The 21145-nt window shown below is 55.6% G+C and overlaps 1 long non-coding RNA gene across 1 annotated transcript in view; it reads left to right on the forward strand.

Moving 5' to 3' along the window:
* The window catches only part of LOC110259486, a 122950-nt gene continuing 102743 nt past the window's right edge, over nt 939-21145 (forward strand). Inside the window, exon 1 of the long non-coding RNA XR_002341918.1 lies at nt 939-1444. This is a non-coding gene — a long non-coding RNA (uncharacterized LOC110259486). The remainder of the gene's footprint in view (nt 1445-21145) is intronic.

A 21145-nucleotide genomic window follows, 5' to 3' on the forward strand; every position in this document is an offset into this window, starting at 1 on the left:
TAGCACGCGGTCTCCCTGAGCTTTGGCCAAGCACGAGTTGTGGATGGCTGGTCCCGAGAGGTACTCTCTGGGGGAAGAGGTTCCACGGGCTAGTAAGTTTGGGAAGCACTGCATCGCATCTCCTCTCTTGGAGGTTCCCTGTGCTTATTCCACCAAGGCTCCAGGACATCCTACAGTGAAGGGATGGATTTAGCTTTGTCTAATCCAGCTTCCTTCAGATGTCTCCGATCCAAGCATCTCGGTCCTCTAATCCTGATGAATAGCCCACAGAACTAGCATTCTGCTCAAACACTTTGGGAAACAGAAGTTCCACTCCCTCCCCCCTTTCTTTCCAGGGGCCACTTCGGGTTTTGGCCACCCACCCATTGTGTTTGCTGCCTTTGGTTGCAGACCCTGTGTGCAGTTGTGTTGGCTGTGCACACACAACCCCCAAGAGTGTTTTTCACGTGACCACAGCCTTGCTGGTTCTTGGAGCAGGAAAGAGTCCAGGGCTTAGAGGCAGGGTGGGTGGTTGCATAGAGACCTGGCATTCCAGGTCAGGGATCTCGTACCTCCTGCCCAACCCTGCGCCCCATTAGGTGCTGGAATCCCTTCTATCACATGGTCTCTGGGGGTCAGTTACTGCAGCCACAGGGATTCACTGGGACAGGAGCTTGGGGCACCAGGAAGGATGCATTCAGGTGTGCCCTGAGGAGCTGCCACTGTGGCTCGGTGGGTTAAGAACCCAAGGTAGTCTCTGTGAGGAGGCGGGTTCGATCCCTGGCTTCGCTCAGTGGGTTAAGCATCTGGTATTGCTGTGAGCAGTGGTGTAGGTTGCCGATGCAGTCGGATCTGGTGTTGCTGTGGCTGTGGTGTAGGCTCCAGCTGTAGCTCCCATTCGATCCCTTCCATATGCTGCAGGTGCCACCCTAAAAAGGAAAATAAAATAACATAAAATACCCCCCCCAAACAAACAGAACTGTGCTCTGAGGCGCCACACTTGTGCTTGGTGCTGCTTCGAGTGGTCCTGCTTCTCAGTCCTCGTGAGGGTCTCAGTCTGGGCGGCATGTGAGAATCTCGTGCAGAGGTTAAACGATCCTGATGCTTAGCACCTTGGGTTTGTTAAGTCAGGATCTGAGTGGATGAGAAACCCCGCCTCAATAGATGGGCGACCTCCCCAGGTGATTCCAGTGTGCGGTCCTGGCAGAGGTGGAGCCACAGCCTCCCCAGAGCCTCCCGGGGAGGCTGGACGGCGTGGGAGTTCACGGTTCTCCTCCAGGCTCAAATGCATCTGATCTGCCCTCGAGCACCAGACAACGCCCCCAGTCCTGCTCAGGCAGCCCCGAGCAGCGTGGCAAGCCCCTGAGTGAGGGGGCAGAGGTGTGGCACTGTGTTCATGTTAGAGACGCCTCTGTCGGCCAGCTGATGAGGACGCCAACCTCAGGCAGCATCTCCTGCGGGCCAGGTACTGTACCACGCGTTGCCTCCGTTGACCCTCACATCCCCCGTGAGCTACGATGTCCACTCGGAGCTGTGGAAACAAAGGCACAGGGTGGTGATGGAATGTGCCCCAAAAGTCACACAGCCATTCCGAAGTGATGGGGCAGTGATTTGAATCAGCCGAGGTGAGGAGTCCTTGGTGCAGTGCTGGTGAAAAGCCTTCTGGTAGGTCAGGCAGGCAGGAGGAGCTCCGTGGGGAGGGAGCATGGCTGCAGTTGGGGGTTGAGGCTGTGTGTGTGGGTTCGCTGCATTCAGGGTCGAAGTGTTATCCTTGGGGCTGAGGGAAAGGGGACGGCTCTGTGGAGGAACAGAATCAGGAGGGCATTGGAATCCGCTCACACCATCACACAGCCAGCTGTGCCTGTTTCTTTCCGACTGAGTTCAGCGACATCTTGCTAGAAGCTTGAAATCAGCAGGTGTGAGTGTTTACACCACAGAAATTGGCAGGCACGACCGGTGAGGATTGTATTTAGTAATTTTCTACGAGAGCTGGCTGCTACCCTTTTGCCGGCACATCACTGAACAGAACCCAACACCCTAAACCACCCAGAGCCTTTGGATTAAGGCTGGAGGGAGAAGCTAGAGGCTTGGATTAAGGCAAGGGGGCGGAGCTAGAAGGTAAGGAAAGAGACGTGGATGAGACGCTGTTTGTACGATGGAGCAAATGAAATGAGAGGCAAGAGGGCTTCTGTGACTTGGGGCAAGACGGTAGAGAAACGTGGTGAGTGCTGGATAAATGTCAATTCCTCTTAAAATTGGGGTTATTGAAAAAAAGAGCAGCACGGACTTGGAGGAGGACGAGGGAAAGGCAGGGACCATTCCCGAAGGATCTGCAAACTGATGCGGAAGTTTGGTCCCCCCACACAGGTGATGAACTCAGAGAACCAAGCTGCACCTTGCAGTCCTGGGCCGGAACGCCATCTGTGTCTCGGGAGCCTGCCTTTGGGAAGGGGTGGACAGGGGCTCCAGCAGTGAGATGGTTAAGTCAGAATAACAAGGGGTGATTTATCTCACAGCCCCCACATTCCCTTGCTCACGGCTCCGGCTGGCCCTGCTAATGCTCCCGGGTTGCAAATCTACCTATTTGTCAAGTCTCTCTCCACAGCCTGGCTCTCTCTGGCTGCTTGCGTGGTTTATTAAAGAGGCGTTTGCTACCTGTCATCTCAAACGGCCTCCTTTATCCAAAACAGAATAATAGAGATATCTCCCTCCAGGGACGCGGGATGCAAATGCCTGAGGACAGGTTGCCAATTTGCTGCGTGTATTAGGGGAAGGAAGCTGTCAAGGGAAACGGCCAGGATCCAGCCTCTTCTAACAAGCTCATTTCTGGGTTGAGGGGAGACCTGGGCCGCTCGAGTTTAGATTACGTGGGCACGCGCCTCCGCTTTCCTACGGACAGCTGTCAGCAGCAATCGTTTCTCCCCGGGAAACAAAATTGGCTTTTCTTCCTGCTTCCCCTCCCCCAGCTCGTCCTCGGGTGGCGGGGGCCCTGCCAATAACTGTCAAGAAGCCGTCCAGCTGCGGAGCTGAGCCCGCGGGAGCGGGAGCGGGAGCAGGAGCGAGCGCGAGGGGAGCTGCGGGCAGTGCACCTGCTCTGGGGCGTGTTGGGCCGGGTCTGCAGCCTGGGGAGGTGGGTCCTGGCTGGTGCAGCCATTCTTGCTGCGGCCCAGGGGAGAAGAGTCATTTCCTCCCCGAAGGGAATTTAATCAAACCAGGAAACTGTTCCGGGGGTGACGATGCCCCCCCCACCCCCACTGCCCTCAGCCTCGTGGGGGGCATGAGCCTCCTTTCTGCCCAGGAATCTCCCCACACTTGTCACCCACTGTCAGGGACCCCTGAGGGTCTTGGTTTGAGTCCTGCTTACTCTATGGTGGGGAACCGCCCTGGCACAGGGACCATTCAGTGTGACCTGTGGGGTCCAGGAGCTTCCTGGCCCCAGGAAGTCTCCAGGCACTTAGAGGACTTGGGTGCAGGAGAAGGGGACCCGCCCAGAAGCTCCTTGCAGCCCCTCGTTCCTCTGCTCACCCCTTCCTCCAGTTTCACAGGTGAGGAAGCTGTGGCCTGGGGCTGTTATGATAGCTGGCAAGTGCCAGGCTTTGACCTTGAACCCAGTCAAGATTGCTGCATTTCCTACATGGCTCTGCTCGGCCGAGCTGTGCAAAAGGTTCACAGGCCCTCAGGGGGCCTGCCGCCACTCCTGACCAGGGGTCGGAGGCTTTCTTGGGTGTCCCGCGTCTGCAGGATCCCTGTTCCCACCGTGTCCTCACCTTCACCCCACCGCCCTCGGCCACCTCAAGCCAGTGGGACCCCAGGGCAGGACCAGGAGTGCACGGAAGCGACCCATGAGGGAGGCAGGGCTTTGTTCTTGAGCTGGGCAGAGGGGACTTGGATGCATGGAGACACCTGTTGGACTTGGAGGTAGGCAGATGTCAAGGGCAGCCAGATGACGCCTTGGGGTCTTGGAAAGAAACCTCAGGGTGGGGATTGATGCCCTGTGGGGCAGGTTGAGCCGAGAGGGCCCAGTGAGCGAGGGGCTGGATGTTGCGCTCGGCCCACTTGGCCGCTGTCCTGTCCTCTGATGTTTTGGGTGGATGCTTGGTTCAAGCTTACTGCTAGCCCGCCCCATGCTTTTCTGTTCCCTGGTGTCGCCCTCACCCCTTAGGGGCCTCTCTCAGCCACCGACCAATGCTGATGGGGCCCTGAGCCTGTGCCAATTCCATGCCTCATTGGCAGGTCCAAGCTTCCACGTGCTGAGCCCCTCTTTCCATCCCAGGTGTCCTAATTTCTTTCCTCGCCTGGTGTCGTCAGCTTCTCTTGGAGGCTGCGTGGCTGATCGCGCCCCGCTTCCTCAGTTACACCTTCATTTTACAGACAGGGAAATTGACCCTTAGAGAGGTTAAGGGTCAGAGCAGGATTCGAACCTAGGCAGTCTGACCCCGGAGTCAGTGTTCCTACCCCTGGCAGGGCTGCACGTTGGTGGTGGTGGCAGAAGTCTGGGCTTAGGGGCGAGGATCCCCTTAACTTGGAGATCGCGCCAGTTTTGTGTGTCTCCATCACTCGGCTGTGGTGGGTGCTGACGATTCAGTAGAGTGGGTCTAAGATGCCTTGTCTGGCCCGGGGGTGGGGTGGGAGGACAGGCTGGAGGAGGAGGGGGGGAACCTGCCGAGCAGGGTTGCTGGAGCTCAGATCTTTTGGGGCTGGGCTTGCTGCTCTTGGCTCAGCCTGTAGGGATGCTGGGTTGAGGCTGGGTTGGCCCACTGACGGGGCCCCAGGCTGTGGCTGTGAGCTGGCTGCTTTGCGATGCCCTGTAGGGGCTGTGTCACCATTACTGGGCCAGCTGTATAGCAGGGAACTGGCTGTAGGTGCCTCTGCCCTGCGAGACAGCATAGCATCCCCACTGCCAGCCCAGATGCAGCCAAGACGAGAGCACTGGGGTTCCTTGTCCAGAGTCCCCGGAACACACCAGCAAAAAGGCCGCCTCTAGGGTGAAGGATACCAAGGCCAGAAAGAGAACATGGAAGATGCGTGAGATTCTCTCCACACATGACATTGGTCTGCTTGAGGCTGTACTTCAACTTGAAGTGGGACCTTAAGCACCGCACTGGTTCAGCCCTGCACTGCGCCCCAGGTATAAGCAGTCCCGTGGTTGTCGAATGAGAAAGACAACCGTTTGTGTCTCACGAGCCCATAGGGAATGGGATGGGATGGGATGAAGTGTGGAAGGGAGCTGGCATACAGTAGGTGCCAATTAAGTAGCTGAAGCTCTTCTTTGTATAGGCGGGCTTAGGGGAGCTGGGTGTCTGCCCCCCGCCCAGTGCCTCTCGATTTTTCTAGCTTCCTCTCTCTCATCTGCTTTCCCTCTGCTCTGGGACTCTGAGGCCTTGCTCCAGAACACAAGACACTGGAATTTCTCTAGGGGAGATTTCCCAGAAGCCAGCCTCACGGAAGTCTAGGAATAGATGTGCGAATGCCAGAGCTGGAAAGGCCCCTAGAGGCATCATGGAACAGTGGAATGGCACGGATGGAGGAGCCAGACAAACCTGGTTCTCATCCCAGCTCTGCTGCCTCTCTGCTGTGTGGCCTTGGGCGGCCCACTCCCCTCTCTGAGCAGCCTCCTCGAGTCCTACCTTAGAGGGCTTTTGTGAGGCCGGGGTGAAGGATCCTGGCCAAGTGAAGAGCTGTGTTTGTATTTCTCTAATAACACGTGTCCCTGTATTAGAAAAAGCTGCATCACTCATGATCTTTTCCAGGGCTCTTGTTCCGCTGAGGGGGCCTCTGGGGGCTCAGAGAGGGCCAGGGCTTCCCTGTTCTCCCACAGAAGGGGGAGAAGGGTAGGAGAGGCTGAGAGGCAGGCCCCAGGGCCTCTCCTGCTTCCGTTCCCCAGAAGCACCCTGAGGTGGAAGGCAGCGCTGTGGCCACAGGGGTCAGTGAGCATCCCTGAGTTTCAGCATCCAGTCCCTGCTAGCGGGGAACAGGTCCTTTTTGTCTGGGGCTGGGGGGGGGTGGTGCTGGTGGGTCAGAGTCAGAGCCTATGTTTGGGGCAGACCCCACAGAGGGAAATGAACTCCCCACCCCACTGCCCCCGGTCAGCCTGCTGCCTTCCTTGGGGCCTGGAAAGCCCAGGCCAGCAGACGGCCTCTGTCAGCGCCTAGGGAGCCAGGCCTGGCTTAGCGAGAAGGCATCACAGCAGGGTCTGTGCATGAGGGGAAAATCTGCCCAAATAACTCCCAGATTCAGGCCCGAGCTGCGCAGGTGAAGGAGGCAGGTAGGAAATTACAGCCACTTGAGACATTCTCTCCCAGGGACTTGATTAAAGCTGAGGCGTGTTGGACCCAAAAGCGCTGGGAAAAGTGCCCTTTGATATGTTCATTTGGTTTTCATTTGGGGGGGGGTGGCGGGGGGGGCACAGGGCAATCCCAGCTGATTTTATTTCTGCTTGGTTTTAGCGGCTTTCACTTGGCTCCTCTCCCCCACGTCCGCTCCCTCCCCTGCTGGAGTTGGTGAATTTCAAGGTCAGCTGAAAGTCAAACCTTCCTCTGTTGGTGATGAAATGCAAGCAGATGTGGCTGATTTGGCTGATGGTGGCCACACCCTGAGAGCCGGCCTCAGTCCTGTGGGTGATGCCTGGTGAAATTAACGAAGTCTGATGGCTTACAACCCTGGGTTTCCATCAAGGAGATTCAGAGTTCAAAGTGAGGGCCATTCAGGCGTGTGTTTACCTGGGAGGGTTGAGAGAAGTGGTGCCGGCTGGGGAAAGTTTGGCCGCCACATCCTCCATCCCAGCGGCCAAGAGGCGGCAGATGGGTCCCTACTGGGGACTGGCCTTTGTCACATACCGCTGGCTTTGCTGGGGGCCTTGCCCATTGGCCCTCCTTGGAAGGGATTGTTGGAATTTCTAATGGTGGTCACATCACAGGCCCCTTCATGTGCCCTGGTCCCCTTCGAAGTGGGTTAAGCCATTGGCAAATCCTTGCCCCGTGACCACTACTGTGTTGGCAGTGACCTTAGGGAAAAGGTCAATTTTTGGCTTGGCTTCCTGGCATCACCCACACCCCTCTGTGACTCAGAAAGTGGCCCAGCCGGCTGCCTGCTGCACTAGCACCCTGGCAGACGAGATTGGGTGGTACAAAAAGGAGCCGGTTTCTGACGTCCCAGCTGCTTCTGGCACTACCCCAAACACTGGCCCTCCAGCTCCGCAGGAAGTCTTGCACTGCTCCCCAACATGGGGTCTGTGGATGGACGGTGGTGGCTTCGTCCCTGGTACACGTGGGAATCCACCCTCCCAGTGAGATGCCAGGACTGGCTTGCAAGGAAAGTGGGGCGACCCAGCAGACTTGGGTGTCTTTCTCTGTGCTCACCAGTTCTTCCCAGGCCGGCTCCCTGCACCTGCTGCTCCCAAAGCCCAGCCACGGGACAGAGCAGATGGATGTACAGCCTGAGAGGCAGGAGGGGAGAAGGATGGGCGTTGAGGAGTCACTGCTGTGTTGGAAACCCAGCTCCGTCGATGGTCAGTCGTGGGACCTCCACTCACTTCCTTAATCCTCCAAGACTCAGTTTCTTTGTCAGAGGGGATAAAGGTACCCTCCTCAGAGTTGCTGTGAGAATGAAATGGTGCATGTCAAGTGCCTGGCACAGTGCCTGGTGCTCAATAATATCCGCTATTATAACTATCCAGTGAGAGCCATTCGAGAAAGCGTCATAGGGAGGGACCTGCCTGGGCTCCCCTGCGGGCTGCGGGGGTTTCGTAGCTGCAGAGCCCAATTATGCAGCCTTCCCCTCGGCTGAGGAGCCCAGCCTCTTCCCCAGGGTCCTCGGCCCAGCTCAGCGAGGAGCAGAGGCAGATGTGAGTTGGGGAGTTAACTTGCAATCACCCTCTCCACTCAGCCTTCCAGAATGGCAGCACCATGCAGAGAAGTGATGTGTAAAGAAATGACCCTTAAATGGAGGTGTGGTCCAAAACGGGGCTGGGGTTCACAGCACAGTCATTTTTGGATAAGAATGTCTGAAATGAGAGAATTCTGAATGCAGAACAAAGCAGAAGAGCCTGCCACAACAGCGCATGTGAGTCAACCCGCAGCGCTTCGCAAACAGCCTGCCTTGTTAAAATCAGTCCCTTGGTGCGGGAGGGATTAGCGCTCTGCAAACTTCCCATCCCAGGCCTGTCTGCATTTTCACTTTGTTGCTGCACGTCTCTTGCTGATCTGGGGCTCCTGCATACCCGGGGGGATTTCCCACACTTAATGGAGGCCTCTCCCACTGCTCAAATGATGGCAGAGTATTTTCTTTGCCTTGGGTAGAAACATAGTAACTTGTGCCGGGAACACAGAGAGGCAGAGACACTGCCTGGACCAACTCCCTCTACCTGGTCCCCTGCCCTGCATGTCATGGGAAGGAGCAGGAAGACCTGGAGGGAAGGGGCCCCTCCATGAAACCGTGTGAGAGTCCCAGAGGCCTTCCTTTCCTCCTCCTCCAGGAAGGCCCGCCTGGTTGACCTGCTCTGCAGAGGAGCCTCCGCTCTGAGGTTCTAAGTCGCAGACACAGCTGCTCACACATGGCACCCCAGGGGCTGTGTCGCGTGCGGATCTGCTGAATGCCCACCATTCAGGCCACTTCCTGTCAGTGCAGCTTGTGGGCTCTGAGAAGCCTGTGGAGGATGGAGCATCAAGGCCACAGCCAGGAGACAGCTCCGTTCCTCGGCTCCCCACGGCTTCCCTGCCACTCTGGGTCAGCTGGAGCAAGACCGGCCGGCTGGCCTGAGTTCCGGGGCACAGCCCTTTCTCTCGCCCTGTCTGCAGGGCCTCCCCACGCCCTGGCCGCTCATTATCTCTCCACTGGCGGGCACGTGGGAGAGGCCCAGGGGAGGGCCAATTAGCTGGCCTCCGCGCGGTGCACCGCCCCTGGATGACTTCTCTCAAATGGTGAAGCCCTCTTTGGGGAGAGGCAATTTGTGGGGAGCTCAGGGCAGCCTAATTTATGGGCCCCCTCTAGCCTGGGCAGGAGCGAGGTGGCTGTAGCTTCATTTAATTAGCCGAGTGTAAGCTGAGCACATTGCCAGGATGGGCCTGGAACCCTGGTCACCAAGGCTCATTTCTCTTCTGAGCGAAGCACCGCCAAAGAGGAAAAGATCTAAAGTTACTTCCTTCGCTGGATCCCTCGGTTAGAGATGTCTTCCAGTTTGAAATACAAACCCACTTATTTTTCTTAACGAGAATCCAGCCCACCGGCTACAGTGTTCTGCTCATGCATTTAATAGGAATAATTGGAGCTCAAATTATCATAAGCTAATGCTCTCCCAGGCAGATCCAGCCAGGGAAGCAAATATGTGTGGCAGGCGGGGGATGCGGGGGGATACCGCCCGCCTCCAGTTTGGCTGCTTCTAGCCCAGCTCCGCTGGGTATTGCCTCACTGGTCGAGTTTCAGGGGTTGCCTGCCACCAGGCAGGGGGCCTGGAGAGGCTTCTAGAGGAAGGGAGGCAGGGTAGTGGATGCTCCCATAGCTCGCAGCTGGGCATGGCTCTTGGGGTCATTTTAAAGGATGATGAGGGTAAGAATGCTGGAGCTGGAAGGGACGGTGCAGGGCTAATCGTTTTGGTGGCAGCAGCAATTCTGATGAGGATTATGGACATAATTGCACATAGTGGTGACGATGGATAAGTGAGGACAGTCCCGTACTTTTACACTTGAGGGAACTGAGGTCCAGAGGTTATAAGACACGCTGCGGCTGACAGACCCTTGACCCAGGGCTTCAGAGCACAGAGTGAGGTTTCCAGTGATGCAATTCATAGACCCAGATCCCTTGAACAGATATGCACAGACTCTGGAGGGTCCATGGGGACGTCCCCTTCCCCAGCTGCCTAGTCTTGGGTAAGCCTCACGCAGCCTCAGTTTCTACATCTGCCAAATGGGGCTCCTCACAGGCTGGGTTTATGACACCTGTGGGAATCAATGCAGGGGCGGGGGCTCCGCAAAGTGCCACCAGGTTATTTGAATCGTCACCTGCAGAAGGACACGCTTCCTGACTCAACCCAGGCAGCGTTTTGAGCTCAAAGTGACCAGAGGGATCAGAATTGCCAGGACCGGGGGTGGGCTGCTGACTGTGGGTGGCCTGGATTGGAGCCCTGTGGCTTTCCCCAGATAGGGCCCTCGTGCAGCTCGTGTGTGGCAGAGTGTGCTCTGTTTTTCCTGAGCTGTCCCCTCGGTGGTTCTTGGTTTTGTCCCCCACAGAGGCAGCCCTTCACGTGAACCTGTGGAGGGACGGGGAGGTGTGATCAGAGGACCAGCCAGGTTGGCCCCTTAGGAACCAGAGAGGGGGTTGATTCCCAGGGGCCGAGTGTGAGCCCTCCCTTTCTCTTTCTCCTTCTAGAGCCCCATGTCAGGCCCTTGGGAAACCTGGGCTGGGCTTGAGGATGCTGCCAGGGCTTGGCTGTGCCACACTGGTGCAGGTGGTGGCAGGTGCCAGTTGGACCATACCCTCCACCGTCCAGGTTCAGAGGCTCAGGGGCTTTGCCCACTGCCATCAGAGACACGCTGCCTGACGGCATCTCATCAGGAGAGAAAATGATCACAAAGGCATGAGAGGGGGCTCAGTGTCCATATCCTTCTCCCCCCCGGGCCTCGGTGGTTGGCCCTTTGTTACTGAGCAAAGCTAATGGCGCCTTCGCGCTCGAATCGCATATTGTGATGTTGACTGTTTCAAAAAAGCAGAGTGACGATGATTCCAATATTTATCTTAGCACAAAACTAACATTTCAGGGCCTGTGCCCATAATTCAAATGTTGATGGGGAGCACATTGTGTGAATGTGATGCAAATATATACAAGGGGGAAGTTGCTTATATTTAATAGGGAAACATGAAGTAAACATTTTTGAATAAAATGGCAGAGACTTGGATGCTGGATGCCGTTTCTCGGTTGAACATAGTTAACTGGCATGTCTTAGGAGCTGTCATGTGGTGTGAGGGCTCAGCGGGGTTAAGGTCAAGTTCTTGTTACCAGGGAGGGCTCTCCGAACACGAGTCTGCAAGTCCATGGTCTTGGCATTGCTGGGTGTTTGCTGCTCGAGAAGCTCGTCTGTGGCTCTGGGAAGTTCAGGGCAGCTTCTTTTTCTCTCTTGTCATCTCTGCTGCCCCTCGAATGCTCCTTCGAGGCAAGAGCCCTTATAAAGGCCTGTGGGAGGAGGACGGAGGCTCCTTGCTCAGGGCAGGTACCTTCTGCTGCTTTACAGGCGTCTCCCTCCGCGCAAAGGCTCACGGTCCCTGTGGCACCACCCCCCCCGCCCCACCGTGGAAGTGGGAGGTGCAGGCCCCATGTGTTCACTTTAGGAATTCTTCTGCAGTGGAAACCCTGGCTGCTGCTGGCAGCTGACAACATGCAAGATGGGCTTGCAGGTCTTACGTAAACATGCAGGTGCCTGTCTGTACAAAAAAGAGGGGCTTTGGCACGGGCAGGCTCCGTTTCTGTTACTTCTGCGGGGTGTGGACATGTTCCTTCTAGAATTCTCCAACCTGTGTGTCTGACCGAGGAAGCAATTCTGGGGGTGGCACTTGCACAGCCCCAGCTCATGCCCCTGGATGATGCAGGTGCTAGGTTTGCAGGGGTCAAGGGCCTTTGTGATGCTATGTGCTGGTTCCCGGGGCTTTCGTGTCAGTTCTCAATGTCCTTCCTGCAGGGAGACAGCCTGGTGACTTCTACAAGTGAAGAAAGGTCACTTGGGACTTGTCCCCCTGGCTCTGTTCATGACACGGTCTTGTTTCCCAAAGTTTCATTTTCTCACTGGCTGAGCTTCACATTTGTATGGGTTTCCAGAGATGGCAGGACTGTGTAAGCCTTGGTGCCCCACTTTCCAGGGGACAGAGATAAAAGTGACACTCATCTAGAAGTAGTTCTTGGGGGTGGGGGGAGGGGAGACCTGGAACCTCATTGGTTCAACTCCGAGACACCAGGCACCAGCTGCGCGTCCAGAGCTGGGTTCTGTGCTGAGCGGGGACAGGGGTGGAGGGGGAGGCAACTTAGATCGGCCGTGGTTCTTCAGGTGCCACATGAGTAGGACAGAAGGTAGACGTTTATGTCAGAGATTCAGAGGCCATTTGACTCGGGGGCTCTGCTCTGGGGGCCACGGTAGTAATAATTAAATTGAACATTAAAAGCTATACAGAGGACCCTGTGCTTATACCTATACCAGGAACTGTCCTAGGTACCTTGCGGGTTTTAACTCACATAACCCTCACAGCCAGTCTCAGATGGACAGCATTACCCACACTGTACAGCTGTGGGCAAGCACACCTGACCCACGGTGGAACAGCCTGAGTGGAGGAGCTGGGATCTGACCCAGTCCATCCAACTCCAGCACATGTGCCTTTAGCAGGTGCAAAGAAGCAGGTGCATGCTGAACCTTTTCCTGCTGCAGCCTTTTCGCTGGGAACTTGGTGTTTGGCTGACGGACCCTGACTTGGGTGTGTTCTCTGTGTGTCCAGGGATGGACAAGGTGGGATCTAGTGCTGAGGGGAGAGGGCAGGTCAGGCTGTGTCCCACCGTCCACACCCAGGGCTTCCCAGCCTCTTTGCTCTCTCAGAGAGTCTGGGGCTCAGAGCTTCGCTGCCGTTGGGTCCCACTTGCCATCTGAGCAGAGTGTGGGGCCGGCTCTGCCCACCCGGAGCTGACAGCCCCAGTTGCAAGGGAGGAGGCAGAGCTGGAGCAGCAGGGAAGTGATTGAACTCAGGCCATGCCCCACCTCTCCTCCTGACTGTTTCCAGGGGCTACTGACCAGGAAGTAGACTCCATAGAACATTCCAGCCCACTGAGCCCACTCTTGGACATGTCAAGGCTTTTGCATGTGGCACGCTCTTACTTTGCACCCCTGCCCTGACCATTATTATCTATTCCTGTCTTGAAGGCAGGCAACTCTAGGGCTGATTTGTGTCTCAGAAGGAACCGGTTGAGAATCCTTTGGACAAGCTGGCTGCATGTGTGCTGTGAGATCCCAGGAAGCCAGAGACAGAATGGATCTCAGGGCTGGGCTGGGGTGGAGGAGAGGGGCACATGGCCATGAAGGTGTGTGGTGGAGGAGGAAGGGCTGGTGGTGAGGTTGTGCTGAGACACCCGTTTCGAGCATCTCTTGCTTTTTTTTTTTTTTTTTTCTTTTCTTCTTTTTAGGTCCACACCTGCAGCATATGGAAGTTCCTGGGCCAAGAGTCGAATTGGAGCTGCAGCTGTTGGCCTGTACCACAGCCATAGCCACACGGAATCTGAGCCCCATCTGTGACCTATGCCAGATCCTTGGCCAACTGAATAAGGCCAGGCATTGAACTTGTATCCTCAAGGACACTATGTCAGGTTCTTAACGTGCTGAGCCTCAACGGGAACTCCAACATATCCTGCTTGAAGGCATTGCCCAGGACCCTTCTAGATCTGTAGAAGGTGCGTGGTTTGGGAACCATTTGGCCAAAGTGACCGGACTCCTCTACTAGGTGGAGAACATTCAGCTTGGGGGGCTGGGGCTGCAGGAGGAGGGGTTGGGGACCCTGAAGACTTGTGAGAATGGTGTGTGGAGGGCTTGGGGAACACGGCTCTCCCGGGCGTGGTGAGAGAACTGTGCTCTAGGCTGAAGACTGCAGCATCACCCAGGGCCCTTGGTTTTTTACCAGGGATGGTAAAAACTACAGAGCTTTATGCAAAATTTGTCCACCTCTGAAAGCCTTTCTCTTGCAGCATCAATGCATTCTCCTACTTCTTGGTGGGATTTTGGTCTCTAGGAGCAGCCCAGGATGCGTCAGGTGTCTGGCAGTTTTCTGCCACTCCGAGAATGACTAGAAGGGTCACCTAGTGCTGCGTCTAAGCCGAGAAGCAGTAGAGGGGGATGAGGAGTCGCTGTGGTGGCCAGGTGGGAGTGAAACTGACTAGTATCCATGAGGATTAGGGTTCGATCCCTGGCCTCGCTCTGTGGGTTAAGGATCTGGTGTGGCCCACGAGCTGTGGTATAGGCCACACATGTGGCTCAGATCCCGCGTTGCTATGGCTGTGATGTAGACCAGCAACTGCAGTTCTGATTCGACCCCTAGCCTGGGAACTACTTCCATATGCCTCAGGTGCGTCCCTAAAAAGCCAAAAAAAAAAAAAAAAGAAGCAGTAGAGGAGGATGAAAAAGCAGGAGAGAGTTGGCGGAAATGTCTCATTTCTTGTCTCCCTGAAACAGACTCCCTGGTGTTGCCAAGTTCATGCTGGGGAAGGACATAGGTGGTGCCTTTCCTGGTGTGAAGTGACACCATGTCTCAGCTATGGGGCAGAGAGGTCTGTTTGGGTGATGCAAGGACTGGCCTGCGAGACTTGAAAAGTACCCAGGATGAAGGGCAGGCAGGTGTAGGTGTGGCCCATTGTCGCTGACTTTTGAGAGCAGGAAAAACAGTTTTTTGTTTACCGAGCGCATCATCTCCCGTTGCCGTGGAAGTAGCTGGAAGGAAGGCGTGAAGCGGCTGGAGGGAGGGTGGGTGGTGCCGGGATTTCCTCAGGGGAGGTGCCGGGGAAGAGCCAAGGCGTGGCCCTGACCCCTCTGTGCTCTTGCGGGGACCCAGCCTCTCCAGGGCTCATCCCCCTGAACGCCCCCACGGGGCAGAACACGCCGCGCACGGGGTCTGAATGCCTTGGTGACCTGCTTTCCTTTGGAGCGGTCGGTCCAAGCTCCACCGCCTCTGCTTCTGTGCTGTTAACCCTCCTCTAGGTGACCCGGATCCCCAAACCTCAGGCTATCGCGTCCCCAGCGCCAGAGTGATGGGGACCCTGGGACGGTTGCAGTCTCTTCAGGTCCTTCTCTTACCTGGGCCTCTGCTCCCCCAGAAAGGGCTTCCTGGAGCGTGGTCCCTGCACAAGCAGTGGTACCCACAGGGAGTCCAGGAGGCCCCTTGGGGACTTGTGCTGAAGTTAATTGTTAGGGTTGTGTTTGACGTGTATTGGAAGATCTTAGTCAACGTGTGAGACTTCCGATACTGGATTTTCAGGTATGAGAACGACGTCTGGGTGGCAGCTGCATATGCCAGTAAGAGCAGCGCTTTGGGGCCAGACTGCCTGGTTCAAATCCTGGCCCCTCCCCGTGCAGACTGTTGCTCTACAGACCGTGGGCTTGTTGCTCACACTTCCTGGACAGACCCCACCTCTAGAGTTGCTTTGAGAATTGAGTTAAAGCATGTGGAGGGGGTAGAAAGTGGCCGACGGAGAATACATGCTCTGTAGGTGTTAATATTATTTTATTTTATTTTAATTAATTAATTTATTGTCTTTTTGCCTTTTTCTAGGGCCGCTCCCGCAGCATATGGAGGTTCCCAGGCTAGGGGTCGAATCGGAGCTAGAGCTGCTGGTCTACACCAGAGCCACAGCAACGCGGGATCTGGGCTGCATCTGCAACCTACACCAGAGCTCACGGCAATGCTGGATCCTTAACCCACGGAGCGAGGCCAGGGATCGAACCCGCAACCTCATGGTTCCTAGTTGGATTTGTCAACCACTGAGCCACAACGGGAACTCCACAGGCGTTAATATTATTTGAAGAGCATTATGGAGTGGATATGGTGAAGGTGGTTTGCAAAGAGCCAGTCCCAGAGTCCGCATTCTCTCTGCGTGGACCATTCTGGGTTCCCGCTTCAGCTCTGCCCTCACTCTCTCTGTGTCCTTGGGAAGAGAGCGTAGCTCTCTGACTCACTGGTTTAGTCACCTGCGTGATGGGACTAGAATGCTTACCTGGCAGAGTTGTGACGTTAGACCCATCGGGCGCAGTGACGGGCACACAGGAAGCACTCAGGGGCAGCTCTCAGGATGCTGTTGGCTCCGCTGGCACTGCCACAAGCACTCCGTGAGTGCCCGAGGGTGGGCCTGCAGACAGTCATCTTGGGTGCGAGATGTGCCCAGCACAGGGAAGATGCTGAAGAGACTCAGCAGGGGTCTGTTTGGAGCTGAGGAGCAGGTCCCTTCCTGTGAGGTACAAGGCGGGCAGAGCTGCTGCCCGAGGAGCTCAGGCTGCTTCAGGGAGAGACACCCAGGGGTGGGCTCGAAAGGGATCCCCTTGGGCTTTCAGGCTGCATGGAGTCTGAGGCTACACATTAGGGGGAAAGTGTGAGAAAGACCAGGCCAGGGGGATGTTTGAGCCTGACTGAGGCCCCTTCTTAGCCCTCCCAGGGCTGCTGACATATGAGCTGTGACTCTGCAGCCCCTCCCTGCCTCCCTGCCCAGGTCCCACAGCTGAGGTGCTTATTCCCAGTGGGACCGAGCTGACTTCAGCCCGTCCTCCTCCAGCCACTGGAGCCACCTGGGCTGTGACAGCCCTCAGCAGGGACCTCTAGGAGGCTGGCACCATGACCAGCCAGGCCTGCTTCCCAGGAGGCAGTCAGGAGAAAGGAGAGGCTCCTGAAGGCCTCAGGGGGCAAAACGACCCGGTCTCCTGACCCTTGGCCGGAGGGAATGAGAGCTGTAGGGTTGGTGTGCTTGCGGGGACAGATACACTGTGGTGTCCTGGGGTGGGTGGCCTTGGGACTTGAGTGACCTGAGGGTGTTGTGGGGCCTCTTTTGAGTGGTCTGGAGCCCGGCCACAGGCAGAGAAGGTAAGGGGCCTGAGCCTGTGGCCCGGAGACCGCTGCTAGGACAGGTCTTCACACTGCTGTGCAGGAAAAGCTGAGCCGGGGCCGGGCCACGCTGTTCCAGTGCGTTGGTAAAATTAACACCTGTACCCTCACTGCACTCAGTGGGAGGGGGTTGTTCTGGACCCTGATACGTGTTCTCTTATTTTCACTTAGTCCCCAGTTTTGTCTCATAACTGTGTGTATTTCCTCCAGGGGACAGGGAGTGGCCGTGTCTATGGGGAAGTGGTAGCAGTCATTAAAAGTAGCAGGAAAAGTGAGTAGTAATGGGGAGTTCCCGTCATGGCACAGTGGTTAACAGATCTGACTAGGAACCATGAGGTTGAGGGTTCAATCCCTGGCCTCACTCAGTGGGTTAAGGATCCGGCGTTGCCATGAGCTGTGGCGTAGGTCGCAGATGTGGCTCAGATCCCACGTTGCTGTGGCTGTAGTGTAGGCTGGCAGCTCTAGCTCCGATTCGACCCCTAGCCTGGGAACCTCTGTATGCCTCAGGGGCAGCCCTAAAAAGACAAAAGACAAAAAAAAAAAAGTTAGTAGTAATAGCAAAATAATAATGATAAAAGTAATAGTAATAATAAGCAAAAGATCGTATTACTAGTTACCGGCCTCCTGCTGCTGTTAAGCCAGCATGTACTGTGCTTCCCTCTGTGTTGTACCTGTGCTACCTATGAGTCCCAGGTGACAGGTGGCAGCTCCATTTTACAGATGAGGGACCTGAGTTGCAGAAATTGTAACTGACTTTTTTTTTTTTTTTTTAATAGTTGTTAGTATTATTTAAAGGCACATAATATACAGCTTTGTAAATGGATTCAAACTCAGCCCTTTCTAATTCCAGAGTCTGTGCCCTTAATCTGATTTTAATAGCCTTGCTTTACTTCTGATCTTCATCATGTCATGATAAAACAGAGGGAGGAGAGGATTAAATTTTATTTTTATCCTGGACCTGATTGCCGTCGAGCGGGGGCTGTGAATTGGGACCACTCTGGCATTGACCCTGTCCCCTCAGGTCAGTGGCCAGAACCCCGCTGCCATCCCCACAGACCATGTCACCTGCAGCCAGCTGATTGGGGCTCCGCTAAAGCTTGCCCTCTGCCAGTGGGGCCCCGTGGGGGTGAAGCCCTGCCTGGCCTGGGTCCGTGATGAGAAGTCCAGAGAGCCTGTCGTGGCAGCAGGCAAACATGGCCCTCTCCCTGGCTGGCAGCATGGTCTGCTCTGACTCCCTGGGGTACCTTCCTAAGGGGCCCCAGACGTCCTCTGGGGGCAGGCGGCTGGTCTCTGTCCTTTTGCAACCTACTCTGGAGTCCTGTGCCATAGTCAGGTCAGAGAGGAAGTTGTGATGGATGCAGTAGAGGGAGATGCGTGAGTGCTGGTTCTCTCCGATGAGCCCCAGACTTGTTGTGTGCACCTGAGCCTGTCATTCTCCATCTCCTGGGTGTCTGCCTCCTTCTCTGTAAAGTTGGTGGTGATTGCTACCCAGAATCAGACATAGGGTTGCTTTGAGGACTGCGGAGGTTAGTTAGTGAAGGGTGTGGCTGCTCTGAAGCTAAGAGGGTATGTGGTTGCCTTTAGACAACTGCTGGGAAGACATCCTTGACCGCCCCCACCCCCCGATTGGGTTAGAGGCTGTGTGTCCACAGCCCCCCTATGTCCTCTGTTAGAGCTGTCATCACATTGCAGCAACACTGCACTGCCAGTCTATGGGGTTGTTCCTCACCCCCACCAAATCCTAGAGCTCTTGAGGGAGGGGACTGTGCCTTGATCACCATTGATGACATAGAGTTGACACTTGGTAAATATTTGTTGAATCAAATGGATAATTGGATGAATCCATTTTCAACCAGGGGAATTGGCTGGGTGTCTTTGTGGATCTAGTTCTGGTCTCTCAACTGGCAAACGATGTCTTCAAAAAAGATTAGAAAGCCGAGGAATCAGAATGTTTCCTTAACAGTTTCTGAGTAGTCTGTGTGTACATCAGGTGTGGCTTGATCCAGCACCCAAACTGTCTCCTGACAGATTTCTTTGTCCCCATACCTTGGTTCCTTCAAGTGAAGCTAGTCCTCTTCTCAGGCCCCATGTGGTTAAGAGATGACTGCAGCAGCTCTGCCCCCTACATCCTCTCTTATTTGGTCCAGTGGGAGAGATGGGGAATCTGTGTCCCCCACAGTCCTAGTGGAGGTCCTGGGGCTCACTCTGCTGGGACTGGCTTTGCTCATGTGCCCTCCCCTGAACCAGTTGCTTGGTCAGGGGGTGGCCATGTGCCCATTCGCTTCGCTGTGGGACTTTGACTCCATTCTCGGTGGAATGAGAGTACGGGAGGGATGGATCCTCCAATAAAATTAAGGCTGTTGCTAGAAGGGGAGGAAAGGCGGCGGTGGTGGGGGGGATAAGGTATTTCGGAACGCTGAGCATCGGATTGACCCTCCCGACAACAGCCCCGTCTCCACACGGAGCCCTGATCCTGCGTGCCCCGGGTGCCCAGCCGCGTCTGCAGCTGCCCTCAGTCTCCAGAAAGTGAGCAGTGACATTGGCAGCCTTTGCATTTGTCTCCTCTGAGCTGAGTGCTTAGGGTCTCTAAGAGTAACCATTATCCGTGTGCCTTGGGGATGCCTGTTTTTCACACATGCAGCCCTTCTAGAAAGATTTAGCCTGGGGATGAAGCAGACAGGCTCGACACTGAGGGCAGATACCAATCATTTTTACAATTGTTTGCAACAGGAGAGGAAACACGAGCTTAACAGTTCTGTTGTGGATGGATTTGGGGGAGAAACGCGAATGAATTGTCAACAGGATGGCTTCTGCTTTTATCCTGGGATTTGCTGCCGCTCCCTGCGTTCTGGCCGCCCTGTGCAGAGCCCCGGGATTTACAGGCATTCCTCGCAGGTGCGGGCCTCATTGTGCGGTGCGGTCCCAGGGGCTGGGGCGGCATCTATGGAAGCGGATCTGTCAGGTATGTCAGGGGAGGGAGTGCAGTCCTCAGAGGGGGATTCGGAGCAGCCCCCATGCACCGCGCCCCCTGCTCCATCACTGGGGGAGGAGCCCCAGCCAGAGGGCTCAGACCTGAACCGGCACCTACCAATCTCCTGAGTTCGTCTGAGCCCCCCTAATGTTTTTAAAAGCCCTAGACAGCCGTAACAGAGAGGGATAGTTTTTTCAGCCTCCCACCCGGGGGGTGGGCGGGGAGGAAAAAAAAAAAAAATCCTGCCCAGAAATGCATTTGTGGGAAGTTTGAAGTTTGAAGCCCTCCAGCTGCAGCCTGGCGGCCTGGGTGGTCGAGTGGGTGGGACGGGTGGCCTCGGGTGGAAGGAGAGTGGAGCCTGGGCAGCCGAGGAGCAAGGCCAGGAGGGTAGCAGTTGCGTTTAACAGCAGTGGTAGATTTGCCACCTGGCAGAGCTGGGTTCCAGGCTTGCCTCGTATTCTGAGTCAGGCGCAGGAATTTGGGCAAGTGACAGCCCTCCAAACCTCAGTTTACTTATCTGTAAAATGGAGGGCATACCTAATTAGTTATTAGGAACATTGGAGTTCCCGTCGTGGCTCAGTGGCAATGAATCTGCCCTAGCATCCATTAGGACGCAGGTTCGATCCCTGGCCTCGCTCAGTGGGTTAAGGATCTGGTGTTGCTGTGGCTGTGGTGTAGGCTGGCCGATATAGCTCTGATTAGACCCCTAGCCTGGGAACCTCCATATGCCTTGGGGGAAGCCCTAAAAAGCAAAAGAAAAAAAAAGAAAATTATTTGAGAAGAATATGTAGCGCTCTTGGCACAGTGGTTGGTACAATCCAGGGAGGTGATTTCTGCTGTTATTATTGAGAACTATGGTGGTGCCAAGAGTGCTCTTCCCCCAGCCTCCATCAACACCTCCCCCAAATAAACAAACAATTCATGCAAAAACAGTATGTTTCTAGACATGTTCCTAGGCGCCCCCTGCCTCCCCGCCCAATTCGAAGCAGGTGACTCCCTTTAAGCTCCTGTATTGTAGCCATTCTGGAGCCATCACTGACTAATCCTGCACTGGTAATATATAAAAATCATTTGCACTTTCCATGTATTAGGCAGCTCTGGGTGGAAAAGGCCCTGGACCCAGGGTGTGTGATTCCTTGTTCAGACAGGAGGCCAGTGGGAGCTGGGTACCCACACATCTGGGGAGGTAGAAGGCGGGGCAGGTGGAGAGACTGGTAGAGAGAAGCAGAAATGGGGGCCCAGGATGGTTTCCCATGCCCTGCCCCAGTAACGATTAGAAAGGGACGGTGGGGACAAGAAGTCATCGCTGGCCAGCCTCAGGGGTCTGTGTGCTTGTCTTTTGGTCCGTGTGACATGGCGACAGGCTCTCTGTTGACAGTTTGTCTCCATCTCACGGCAAGAGGGGCTGGGTCATTTATCCCAGACCCCACGGTCAGTGGGAGCAGAGCCAAGACTTAAACCCAGGCCTGCGCCCCACCCTCCCCAACTCTGCTGTCTCAGAAATGTGCCTTTCTAGTTATCAGGGGCACAAGGTCCTTGGCCGGGAGGGGTGACGCATCTCGACATTCGGCCACTGAGAACGGTGGGCTGGGT

This window comes from Sus scrofa, chromosome 2 (genome assembly GCF_000003025.6).
Source record: "Sus scrofa isolate TJ Tabasco breed Duroc chromosome 2, Sscrofa11.1, whole genome shotgun sequence".
NCBI classification, from domain to species: domain Eukaryota; kingdom Metazoa; phylum Chordata; class Mammalia; order Artiodactyla; family Suidae; genus Sus; species Sus scrofa.